This window comes from Apium graveolens, chromosome 4 (genome assembly GCF_009905375.1).
Source record: "Apium graveolens cultivar Ventura chromosome 4, ASM990537v1, whole genome shotgun sequence".
Lineage (NCBI taxonomy): Eukaryota > Viridiplantae > Streptophyta > Magnoliopsida > Apiales > Apiaceae > Apium > Apium graveolens.
This window is the reverse complement of record NC_133650.1, coordinates 201,601,136-201,609,810: the sequence shown is the minus strand read 5'-3', so window position 1 is coordinate 201,609,810 and position 8,675 is coordinate 201,601,136.

The window sequence follows — 8,675 nt, the reverse complement described above, 5'->3', positions numbered from 1 at the left end:
ATTTTTAAATCATAATAAACCCTTTAATAAATAATTAAATAATAATTGATAAATAATTAACCTCGAATGGGTTTATTCTTTAAAAGAATATTTAAAATACTATTCATCAACTAGTTTATCTCTACGCAATCAATAATCTTTAATGTTTAATCGGATTTGAAATAAATAATCGTTGGAGTATACTTCTCCTATAATAAAGGAATAAGTATATAATATTTATTGTTCGAATAATAAAATATAGTTGAGGGAATATGATCGTTGGGAAATCGTTTTAATAAAAGTTCGAGGTATTTTAATGTTTCGTAAGTGGAGGTTGAGTCCCTTGAAAACGTACTATTATGGACTTGTAATTGTCCTAATATCACCTGAATGATTCCCGGATAAAATCCCGACCAAATTTCGGTCTTATAATTATACATCGCGCTTAAAGCGAAAATAAATATTTTACGATACATATACTTATCGTACAACATCGCTATATTATGCAAAAGTTCAATAACTATGTATCATGGCAAACATGGTATTTATGCAATAATAATAAAACAATCCTTTCACAACACAACAGTAAGTGGAGTTGGGTTCGTAAACTTTCCTGGATATCTCGAGATGGAGGATGCTCTAGGTTCCGCTCGGAAATCTATAATCATAACATAATTCACTTCGTTAGGTCCCGTTCTACTTTACGGCTACCCGCACTCATGCGCTAATTATTATGCACCCTCTCAACTTATTTTATCCTTATTATTCCTTTAAGTCCTTATTCACATCATGGTCTCTTCATTTTTCAAAGAATCTTAAGTTCATTTTCATTTTCACCGTCGGCTCCGTTTATGGATTCTACGGTTTATAATCGCGCGGTCTCGGATCTGATATTTTTATAAAACTGAAAAATCATTTTTTCACTTTAAATTTTTATGGAAGTTAGGAAACTCGATATTCTACTCTCTGTAAAAATTTCATGATTTATGAACACTTTTAAGTCGATCCTTTATATTTTCAAAGTTCGTGATTCGTAGCAGTTTTTGTCGCGTAAATCACTTTTAGTAAAATGGTCATAACTTTTGATCCGTAAATCGGAATCAAGCGATTCAAGCGCCTAAACGATCCTTATAACATTTTCTATAATAATCAAGGGTTATTTTTCAAGAAACTACAGTTTACATCTTCGGGACTTTCTGCAGAAACTTAAAATTATGTTTTGTTCGTTTTAACGAAATTACGTTTATGTTCGGAGTTTCGTTTACGCCTTAAATCTTTATACTACCACCAAAAATCACCATATCATCATCAACACACTAACTCCTTTCAAGAACATTATTTTCTTGAGGCAACAATAATCAACCTTAAATCTACTTAACTAAACATCAAGATCTTAACAATATCACCACTAAAACTAGGTTTATAACTACATACTAAAAGGATCTTGTATTTGAATCTTAAATAAAGTTGGGTCAAATATTTTTACCTTTCTTGAAATATTGAGATGTGTTCTTGAGGATGGTGGAGTCTTGGGAGTGCTTGGTATGGTTTTTGGAACCTAAAACCACCATTGAAATCAAGAAACCAAAGAAGAGTTACTATTCACTAGCAACTTTCTTGATTTTATTTCACCCTTCAAACCTTAATAAAAAGAGATCAAAGAATTATCTTACCTTAGTTTGGTTGTTAGGAAGCTTAAGAATTAATGGGAGGATTTATCCATGGCTAGAACTTGGAGATTTGATTTTGAATTCTTTGGTTGGAAATAGCCGAATGGCTTGATGAAGAAGTGGGGAGAGAGTTTTATGCTTGATGAAGAAGTGGTGATATCTTATATTTATTTGATATTCTCTATTTTAGGATCCTAGGTTTATTCTTGTTGCCAAATCCATGGACAAATCTACTAGCTTGTGGTAGATTACAAGCTAAGCCACTTGTTTAGCTTCCTTAGCTTACTATTCCATTAGCCTTGGTTGATCATCCTATATCTAGCTCACTATTTGGTAAAGTAACCATGGTTACTTTCTTATCATGGTTAGTTAGTGCGTTACGTTTATCTAATCGTTTACGCGTTCGCTCGGTCGCTTTAACATTTTCGTAATACTTACTCGTAAATGGTTCACGATGTAATTTCTTTCACATTTATTCCTTATGTTTTGAATTATTATACTTAGATATAAATCCGTAGGGTTTTAATCTTGTAATTATATTGGGATTCCCGTAATCCTCGATGAGTCGTAAATATGATCGTTTTTCAAAGTTCGTTTTCTTCGAAAACTAATAGCGTTTACATACACTCATTTGGTACGTATAATCATAATATCAACTCCGAAACTCATTTTCTCATGTACTACATAGTGTGGGCTCAAAAGTTTTTTCCTGTCCGTCAGGGTTACTACTCATTAAACGTTTTACAAGGTCTCAAAAATTCGAGTTATTACAGTCTTCCTCTCTAACAAGGATTTCGTCCCGGAATCAATTAGAAAATAAGTGGGGGTATCTATTCCTCATTGCGTCTTCAAGTTCCCAAGTTGACTCCTCGACATTTTGATTCCTCCACAAGATTCTAACCAGCTTCACAGTCTTGTTCCTCAGCACTTGTTCTTTTTGGTCCATTATCCTTACTGGCTGTTCGATGCAGGTCAGGTCTGGTTGTAAATCTACCTGCTCGTATTCTATTACATGTCGTGCATCTGCATGGTACTTCCGTAACGTGGAACACATTGTGCACTTGTTGCAGATTAGGAGGCAAGGCGAGCTCGTAAGCTAGATGTCCTATTCTCCTCAAGATTTCAAAGGGTCCTATGAATCTGGGACTCAGCTTCCCTTTCTTCCCAAATTTCATCACTCCTTTCCACGGAGATACCTTTAATAGCATCCATATCCTTCCTGGTCTGGTCGGCATACTTCTTTTGTCTGTCCTGAGCTGCTACCAGTCTTTTCCTGATGAGTCTCACCATTTCCCTGGTCTGCTGGACTAACTCTGGTCCTAATATCTTGTGTTCTCCAACTTCATCCCAATATAGGGGAGAGCGACATCTCCGTCCATAAAGAGCTTCATACGGAGGCATTCCTATGCTAGCGTGATAGTTATTGTTCTAAGCAAATTCGATCAGGGGTAAGTGGTTATCCCAATTTCCCTTAAAATAAATGGCACATACTCGTAGCATATCTTCTAGGGTCTGAATAGTCCTTTCGCTTTATCCATCATTCTGGGGGTGGTAAGCGGTACTCATGTTTAGTTTGGTGCCTACGCATTCCTGGAAGCTTCTCAAAAATCGGGAATTAAACCTTGGGTCTCTATTTGACACTATGGCTACAGGAATGCCGTGTCTCACTACGATTTCCTTCAAGTAAATATCCACCAACTTGTCTACGGTGTGCCTTTTGTTGATTGGTAGGAAGTGTGTGGACTTGGTCAATCTATCTATGATAACCCATATGGCGTCGTGATTGGTTTTTATCCTTGGTAGGCCTATCACAAAATCCATGGCTATATGCTCCCATTTCCATTCCGGAATTTCCAGGGGTCTTAATAGTCCACTAGGTCGCTGATGTTCGTAATAGTCCACTAGGTCGCTGATGTTCAGCCTTCACTCTCTGGCATGTCAAGCACTTGCTAACCTACTCTGCTACTTCTCTCTTCATGTTAGGCCACCAATAATATTCCTTAAGGTCACGGTACATCTTCGTACTTCCTGGGTGGATTGAATATCTAGAGCTGTGCCCTTCGTGCAGGAGCTCTGAAGGAATTTACGGATGAGCGGAAGCGTGAAATAACAATTATTCCGTAAAAACCATATACCGCACATATAGAAAAACATATAAAAGGGAAAAAATGAGGAATCGAAATCATACCTCGTGAATCGAAGCTTTATAATGATTGGAGTGCTAGCAGTTGCTCCTCAGTGTGTGAAGCACTCTACCGGTATCCACCAAGAACAATCCGCTTCGATGAACCTTTTTATAAAACTAAGCTTTTATAAAAATGGAGTTTTGGGAGAGAGAGAGAGAAGAATAAGATGGAGGCTAGGGTTTTCACAAAACCAAAATTGTGTGTCTTGTCAAATGAGCCATCCATCTCATTCTATTTATAGGACTCTCCTAGGGTTTTATAATATATCTTTATATATTTTAACCCCCACATTTTATCTTCATAAAATGCTTTAATAATAATTAAAACTATTTTAATCATTATTCCTTTTTCTTAACTATTTAGAAAAATAATTCTCTCTCTCATTATTCATCAAAGGAAATATTCTTTTATGATGTGACCCTGTAGGTTCAATATTATGCCGGTAGTAGAAATAAATAATAATAAACTTTTTATTAATTATTTATATGAATATTAAAATTCACTAAATATTATTAACTGATTAATTATATTTATTCTACATCGTGAGTGATGCTTCTCAACATATCGCGACTATCCGGATAATATGAATTCACTGCTTAGAATACCAAGAACCTGTCAGTGAATAGTTACCGTACAATTAACTCCTTCTATCCACCAATGTCCTGATTAAATACAAGGCATGGATCTTGTGTCAAGCCTATCTAATTTAATCATTTGCTTTCCCACTTACTATGCTTACTTCTATGTAAATTAGAAACTCCTTTCTAATTTCATTCACTCTGGCCAGAGATTCCTGAACTAGCATAAGTGGATCAGCTTTAAAAATTCTCTTCCTTCACTGGAAGGGGTAGATCCTTTATTGATCATACACTATCTTCGTGTACAAATTCTTATACCCAGTAGAGCCCTAATAATTGTCCCTGGAGACTAAGAACTAAACCAAAGCATAGTTTAGTGTACACAAGATGACTATGATGACCTCAAGTCTAAGGATACTTGTACAACTATCACTATGTGAACAACTGCTGACACGTGAGTGAACTCCATCAGTTGTTCAGTTGTGCGAGTCATGTTCAGTGAACTTATTCTATAATAAGCACCTACATACTAGCTATAGTGTCACCACACAAATGCCTATGAGAACAGACATCCTCCTGAAGGGAGCAAGCATAGTATGTACCAATCTTTGCGGATTATTAATTACCAGTTAGTAATCCTATGACCGGGAACTATTCAAGTTTAGAGTTATCATCTTTTAGGTCTCACTATTATGATCTCATCATAATCCATAAAAAGCTTTATTCTAAACTATGGTATATCTTATTTAAACACTTAAATAGATAGAGCCCGTAATAAAAACAAAACAAGTCTTTTATTAATATCAATGAAATCAAAACAGATTACATAAAAGTTATACCTAAATCCTCATTCATGATTGGACTTAGGACATATCTCTTTCAATCTCCCACTTGTACTAAAGCCAATCACTCTGGTATCTAATACCCATCTTGTCTTTATGACGATCAAAGTGACTTTCAGAAATTGGCTTTGTGAGTGGGTCTGCTATGTTGTTATGTGTGTCAACTCTCTTTCAATACAATACAAGAAATGTTACCGCGCTCCCATTAACCCTTTTGTAGACACATGGTTCATCTACGTTTTTGATAAAACCAAACTCTTTGATTGTCTCATCAAAACGGATGTTCCATCTACGAGAAGCTTGCTTTAAACCACATATGTTTCACAGTAGCTTACACACTAGGTTTTTCATTTCCCTTGGAAAGAAAACCATCTGGCCATTTGCCAGATCTCATAGTCGTAGTAAGCAGCAATCGCAAGCAAAATATGAACTGATTTTAAGAGGGCTACAGGTAAAAGGTTTTATCAAAGTCAATCCATTGCCTTTGTTTGAATCCTTTTGCCACAAGCCTGGCTTTAAAGGTCTCCACCTGGCCATCTGCTCTAATCTTTCTTTTGTATACCGTATACATAGATTCCATTTCGGATTTCATGGCACTTTGCCATTTCTCTGAGTCAACACTACTCATAGCCTCATTATAGGTCATAGGGTCGTCATCATCAATGATTGACAACTCATTGTCATTCTCAATGACAAGGCCATAATACCTCTCAGGTTGGCGAGACACTCTCCCTGACCTACGAATGGGTTGTTCCACAGAAGGTTGTTCAGTCTGAACAGGTGTTTCCACTTGAACCGTAGTAGTTTATGCTTCTTGAACTTCATTAAGTTCAATTTTGCTCCCACTGTTTCCTTCAAGGATAAACTCCTTTTCCAAGAAGGTAGCATGTCTGAATACAAACACCCAATTATCGGTGTAAAAGTAATACCCAAAAATCTCTTTAGGATATCTCACAAAACTACATTTTACGGATCGAGATTCCAGCTTATCTGGGTCAACTTTCTTGATATAAGCTGGACATCCCCAAATCTTAACGTGTTTAAGACTCAGTTTCCTTTCTTTCCATATCTCATATAGAGTTTGAGGAACAGATTTGGAAGGCACCTTATTCAGTAAATATGCTGAGGTTTCCAATGCATAACCCCATAGGAATACTGGAAGATTCGCATAGCTCATCATGGACCGAACCATGTCTAACAAAGTTCGATTTCTCCTTTCAGATACCAATCTGAAGGAGTCCACTGGGAGACTATACCCTTTTCTTTGAGATAATCCAGAAACTCTCCATTCAAGTATTCACCACCTCAATCTGATCGAAGAGTTATAATACCATTTTTGGTTTATTTCTCTACTTCATACTTATACTCTTTGAACTTTTCAAAGGCATCAGACTTGTGTTTCATCAAACACATATCCGAATCTAGATCTATCATCTATGAAAGTAATGAAGTTTGAAAATCCACCCATGGCTTGCGTAGACATTGGTCCACATACATCTGTGTGTACCAATCCTAGCAAATCTGCAGCCCTCTCACCATGTCCACTAAATGGAGACTGCAGTGCCACAATGAAGTGAGATCTTCATCATCCCTTTTCTTTTATTAGTTTGTTCAATCTGAAGTAAATTATGTCACATTTATACAGACCATTATTTAAAGTACCACGTCCATAAAGAATATTATCTCTAAGAATAGAACATTCATTATTCTCAATAATAAATGAAAATCCAGCCAAGTCTAACATGGGAATAGAAATAATATTCCTCACAATCGAGGGAACAAAATAACAATTATTTAAAACAATAGTCTTGCCCGTAGGCATATGTAAATGAAATGATTCTACATCTTTAGCAGCAACTCTTGCTCCATTTCCCATCAGTAGAATCACCTCCTCTTCCTCAAGAGTCCTACTTCTCCTTAGTCCCTGCAACAAATTGCAGATATGAGAACCACAGGCGATATCTAATACCCAAGTAGAAATTTGATTTAATGACATATTCACTTCTATCATGAACATACCTGAATCAGAAGCGGTAGTCTCACTACCCTTCTTCTTCTTCAATTCTGCAAGGTAAACCTTGCAGTTCCTCTTCTAGTGCCCCACCTTGTTACAGTGAAAGCAAACAACTTTGCTCTTGGGGTCTTCAGCTTTTGGTGGAACCGGCTTTTCTTCACCTACTTTCTTCTTCTTGGAAGGGTTCCTTTTCCTTTTCTTAGGATTGGAACCTTCACCAATTAGAAGAACAAAACTCTTCTTAGGGGGGAAATTCGATTCCGCAGTCTTCAACATGTTGTGGAGTTCAGCCAGGCTGACATCCAACTTATTCATGTGAAAGTTCACAACAAACTGCGAGAACAAAATCGGAAGCGATTGCAAGACCAAGTCTTGACTCAGCTCCCCATCCATGGCAAAACCAAGTTGTCCAAGACGTTCAATCAAATTGATCATCTTAAGTACATGGTCATTCACGGATGATCCCTCAGACATCCTACAACCGAACAGCTCCTTCGATATCTCATATCGAGTTGTCCTCCCTGCCACATCATACAACTCTTGTAGATGCATAAGGATAGTGTGAGCATCCATATGCTCATGCTACTTCTGTAGCTCAATGTTCATGGAAGCTAGCATGATGCATTGAGGAACATTTGCATCATCTATCCACTTACGATACACAACATGTTCATCATTATATGCATCGTTAGCAGGTTCAGTAGGCTTAGGTGAGTCAAGCACATATTCCATCTTCTCAACCCTGAGAACAATTCTCAAGTTTCGAAGCCAGTCAGCAAAATTAGGACCAGTCAACTTGTGAGCATCTAGTATACTCTGGAGTGATAGTGCAGAAGACATAACGAATATAGTAAATCTGTGAATGATAAACACATAACAACACTTAGCAAATATTCAATTTCATTTCAAAACACTATATGAATCGGGTCTTTATTCATAAGTGGCTCCCACTAGTTTATCTAATTTATACACCCCCTAAGTCAAAATTAGGCATTCATAATGCTAGTGGGAATAGGGATCCTACATTCCATTACACAACCTCGGCTGTAGTACGAAATGTCATGTGATGTTCAATAGGCAGACAACTCTTGTCAATTTCATCTTATGTTATTCCCTAATATAATTTTAGCCTCTTGAATAATTGAGTCACGGCTGTGGCACGACAAACTCAATATTCTAAGTCATGTCTAACCCAACATTCCGTACAATTGAATCAGTCTCCAACGGCCCACGGCTGTGGCACGTAACGACCTTTAGATTCTAATTCAATGTACACATCTCTATGTAATAGACAAGTATTTCTTATTTCGAAATCAAAGCCCTTGGCTGTAGCACGAAACGACAATGATTTAAAATATAAGAACCACTTTCTATCATGTTGGAAGGCTATGACCGACACAAGCCCG